This window comes from Sander lucioperca, chromosome 15 (genome assembly GCF_008315115.2).
Source record: "Sander lucioperca isolate FBNREF2018 chromosome 15, SLUC_FBN_1.2, whole genome shotgun sequence".
Taxonomy (NCBI): domain Eukaryota; kingdom Metazoa; phylum Chordata; class Actinopteri; order Perciformes; family Percidae; genus Sander; species Sander lucioperca.
In genome coordinates this window covers 30,824,633-30,829,787 of record NC_050187.1, presented here as the reverse complement: position 1 = coordinate 30,829,787, position 5,155 = coordinate 30,824,633, and the positions used below count along the sequence as shown (strand labels likewise).

The 5,155-nt window shown below is 39.7% G+C and overlaps 1 long non-coding RNA gene across 1 annotated transcript; it reads right to left on the bottom strand.

Annotated features, from left to right (window-relative positions):
- Nucleotides 1–2,541: 2,541 nt before the first annotated feature.
- LOC118493228 lies at nucleotides 2,542–3,252 on the bottom strand. The gene is made up of 2 exons (XR_004895218.1): nucleotides 2,659–3,252; nucleotides 2,542–2,627 (listed from the first exon to the last, which is right to left on the bottom strand). It is a non-coding gene; the product is annotated as an uncharacterized LOC118493228 (long non-coding RNA).
- Between the last annotated feature and the right edge of the window lie 1,903 nt (nucleotides 3,253–5,155).

Genomic DNA, 5,155 nt, shown 5'->3' with positions numbered 1-5,155 from the left:
AGATAGGAGGGAGAGCAGCGAGCTGCAGGCCCTGGAGCTCTGTTAGGGCAGCGGCGTTTGGTAGTCCAGTAACCCAAAAACGGTGACTTTGTATGGAGCACCGCGGGCTGCCGGCCGTGATGGAGCTCCATCTAGCTCAGAGCGGGCCGGGGTCTGTGAAGGAGGACAGGCCGGGCGGCGAGGCAGCAACCCAGGCAGAACCGGCTGCTGAATTCCGACACACAGTCGGACAAAATTTGCAATTAGCCATCAGTTTTCGTAAAACGGCCCATATTTCACCTCTACATAGTTGATTTCTCGCATAAAAAAGTCTCAGAAGTGAATTTAGTGATAAAATAGTAGATGAACAATGTATACAATTTCTGAGAGCTGCGCAACCTATTCAGAAGACTAAGCTGACCTCAGATCAGTGGTGTAGCCTATGTAAATGTTGGGGCGTGACAAAGATAGAGACTAGAGCCAAATGAGGAGGAGCCATCGAGTTGACGTCAACTATTAGCTTCGTTGAGATTTGCCCGTTTTCAGAGGCCGTTTCAAATTGTGAGATTTGCAGAGGAAAGGGATGTCAATGGGATTTTGAGGTTCTATATATGTCCTATTTACCCACCAAACTGTCGTTATTCAACTATGACAAGGTAAAATCGGTTTTCAAATTTAAAATTCAAATACAGAAGTACACTGCATTTCATAAACTGCATACGCTGAATAGGAATTACACTGAACACCAATTATGGATTGGAGGTTTAAAATGTGTTTGTATATATTTCTCACTACTTCATTACAATTTCAAACATTAACTTGTGCACATAATGTCAGGGGGTTACTTTGTCCTGCCCTGTCCTTTGTCCCTTGCTTCATTTAACTGCATCTTACTGGACACTGCGTCGTATCTGAAAGCCCCTTTATATACCACAAGAGCAACTGACATTATTTTTATGATCCTTAATATAAACCAGACATGTTAATTACACTCTTGGTTGCAGGCAAGGTTCAAAATTACAGCCCATCAAGAGGAAAATGGCAGTAAAATTTGTCTTTGGCATGATGAATCTACAGGGTCAGCTGAAACACTGACTGGCTGTTAAATATAGAAGTACAGTATATGAAAGCTTCACTCATATTCAGAATTGAATTTGACATGGAGTATACAGTAGTCAGACATACACAAACTCCACAAAAACACCTTTAACCAGACAACAGTTTCCCTCTTCTACAGACAGATGTGGAATAGCCTAGGTGCTCTTTGAAGAGACCAGGCAGAAGCTGTATTAGAATTGAAATATAAAGAAAGATAATTACAATATTAGGTAGACAAAATTTAAAATATTGTGATATTAAAGCTAGGGCTGTGACAATAACCGCATCACCGCAATACCGGCGGTGACGTGCCACTACCACGGTGATGACATCACCACCGCCATCACAGCATTTTTTTTTTTTTTTTACTTTTTGCTGCCGAAGGTTACAGGAGAACAGATGTCGTGTGATATTAAATATTATGAAAGCAATAATCATTGTTTAGTTATCCTCATCGACATCGACATCGACTGTCATATTGTATGTTGTTTATGGTCTCATTTATGTTGTTTGTTGATTATTGTGTTGTGCACTTATATTGTAGGTGATAGGCGTTTTCATCGCGGTTTGAGCAGAAGTGGTAACATTTGTTTGCTTCACCTGTTCACCTGGGTTTTTTGGGCTTTGACAGAGAGGGGGTGAGCCTGGGAGCGAACACTTTCTGTTGAATAATGTGGCTGTAAGCAGTCCAACAAAGTGCTGCCGCGAGGGACTAAACACAGAGATGCATAAACACACTGTGACGCGCTCGAGATTGTATTGCAATGATTTATTCCGCCGCACTAACACACTTATTTTGACTCACAAAGTTACATTTGGTAACTGCAGTGCTAATTGGATTTTACGTGTGGAGGAATAAATCATTGCAATACAATCTCGAGCGCGTCACAGTGTGTTTATGCATCTCTCAGTGTACTTTGTTGGACTGCTTACAGCCGTAACAGACTGTATTCTCTCCTATTTCAAGAGGTTATGGAGAGAAAAAAACATAAGTTGCTTGTCACTTCAGCTTTGCACAAGAGGATGGATATTATATAGGATATATGGGGGTTTCTTTTGTGTGTTAGATTATTATAAATTATTATTATTATTACTACTACAGGTAACGTTTAACACACAGTTGGGAAGGCAAAGACATTTCTCTGTTGTCAGCTGAGGTGGACATTACCGCTGCATTGTTAACCATTGCACTTTAGCCTAGCAGCTAGCGGAGTTTCCTTCTGTTCATAGACTAATCCTGACAAAACGGCACGGTTAAATTTCAGCCTGCATGCACGTTTTGTAGCCTAAACGGAGCAGCTTATATTGGTAGTGAGAGCAACAAGTTAGCGGACTGCCGAGTCGCCCTCTCTGCTTTCTGTCTGCTCAGCTGCTAGACCGCTGAGCTGTGAAGTGTCTGCACTCGCCATTGTCGGCAAACTATTTATTTATTTTTTAACTTTATTGACAATAGAGCATTCTCAACTGTCTGTGGAATAGATCAACGGAGAGGAGAGAAAGAAGCGCGGCCGTAAATGACAGCAAGACACAGTAAAGACTCTCACATTGAGCTAAAATGGAAACACTGCAATCTTTTTATACAGTCTATGACTGCAACATATGATGTAAGGTTTAAGCCGATGCTTTTTCGGGGGTAACGCCATTCACTTTACTGGCAGTATTGACAACAGATAAAGCCACCGTGTCTTGAGAAGCTCGTTGTTTTATTGTTCACTTTTAACTCACTTTACATCATCTTTGCTACCTCTTTTTCCTCACACTTTTCCTCACAGCTGCACTCGTACGCTACTCTCCGTTAGCGCTCGCTCTCCTTTGCGACCACACGAGCACTGACATCACTCACTTAAGGCACCCTGCTATTCTTGCTCTAACTTACGCTACTCTCGTAAGGGGGTTGCGGTTAACCGCGATACCGCGGTGACACGTTGCTTCTTCACCGCGGTAAGAAAAAAACTATACCATCACAGCCGTATTTAAAGCTGCAATAGGTAGAATGCAAAGAAACGCCAGAATTTGTAGTAGAGTGAGACTCTTCCTGCAGCTCTCCCCTCTCTGTCGCACGGGCAATATAAGCACATAAGAGCCAATAGGAACTCTCTCTCTCTCTCTCTCTCTGAAATAACCTGTGATTGGCCAAAGTCTCCTGTCACACGCTATATTTACTTAAGCCTGAATACAGAGCCAAGAGGAGGTGCAGAAGTCTAGTTTTCTCTGACACCACTTGAATTACAATGCTGAAAAATTATAATGGAATTTTGCCCGAAGACGCCAAAAATAAAGTGCCTACCACAGCGTTAAGTAAATAGTCCGTCCAATAAGTTAAGAGTTTTAGTGTTGACAAAGTGCCACAGAGATGTGGGGAAATCAGAATTCAATGCACCACTGTTTTTCATAAAACTGTAATAATATCTTCTGACATTAAGGAAGGCGCTCTGCATTTCTCCACTATAAAACACTGAGAGCCCTGACTTGTAAAATCAAATGCAGGTTTCAACCAGCAGCAGTCCTCTGCTGCTGAGGAATTGTTTACCTGCAAAATGTTGCTGTTTTTAACCCAAAGTGCTCTGCTCGTATTGCTTAGTGATGCATGCGGTGAGTGTGGATATTTCCTTGAAGCGCTGCTGTTTATCTCAACAGTAAAGTCTCTGAGTTAGAAACTGATCTGGTGTTGAAACAGAGCACAATAGTGTTATTTGAGGAGCACTATGGGTTATAATAAACAGCTGAAAATGGATTTGGCAGGCTTCACTTAGCCAATAGCAATCATTACAATATGCAGCGATTGGCTCAGATATCACTCCTGCAGATCAGCTCTAGATATAATAAAGCTCTGGGAGCTGCCCAGTGCAACGCTGCTGGCACTATGAAAAACAACTGGTTTTAGGAAAGAAAGAAAAACATAGGAAACAACAAGATAACAACAATAACAAAAAGAAATCGATTTTATGTTCTGTCCACCTTTGGTAGGACGTTTTAACGTTTCTCTGCAGAAGTATAGGAATAATCAGCTGCTGTGTTGGCTGGGGACATTTATTTTAAAAACATAGACAGAAAACAGCACTTTTAAGACATACTGTACACAAATGCAATATACCCAGGGTCAAATTTTTTCAAGGAGGTATTTTCCCCTGTCTGCACATATTGATATTGAAAGCTTCAGAAAAAGCCATCACATGCCATGCCAACCTTGAGTTTCTGTACGGAAAAAAATCACTCGGAACAGGATAAAACAGATAGAAATTGATTTTATGTGAAACTCTGCTGACGGTGACTGTGAATGAAGCAAGGTATGAGTCAATCGCCAAGTAGTTAGCATAAATGCGATTGGTGCAACTGTATCCAGCAAGTCAGTCTCCATGCAATTAATCACAATCAATAGAGACAAAACCGCTTTATAGCCTGTGATTTGTCATATCTTGCATTCTGCTTTTCAAAAAACAAATATTAAAATAATTTTTACATCCCATTTATCAACCCATGGGCCTATAAACACTGCCTTCTTCAATTAAACATTGATGTGGTCTCTTTATTTGAAACGTATAAATGTGTGCTAAAATAATAATAATAATTCATCAATAAACAGAGGCCAGAAAGTATAATAATCCATTAACGTTTTCAGTCATTTATCAGAGAAAAATGCTGCTACTCAAATTGTCAAGCTGTACTGCTTTTCTTTGTTTATTATCACTCTAAATTATAAATTTAATGAAATGGGTTTTGGACTGGTTAGTTTAAAAAAAAAGTAATTTCAAAACATGTTGATCATCCCTGTTTTCTGACATCAAGACCAAATGATTAATCAGTTAACGGTGCAAATAATTGCAGATTTAGTCAATAATGAAAACAATAGTGTAAAGTTATTTACATGGTAACATGCATGTTGTCTGATGTAAGAAAGTTGAAAGTTTTGATATATTGGTTTTTCGATACCACGTTTAAAACGATAGAATCTCAGTTAGGCCTAATTACACATTTAATAATATGGAAAGTACTGATGCTATAAAAACTAATTTACAATCAAATTAAGGCTACATTTATGTTTTCATTTTTTAATGGTTTTGAGAGGACAAAAACAATC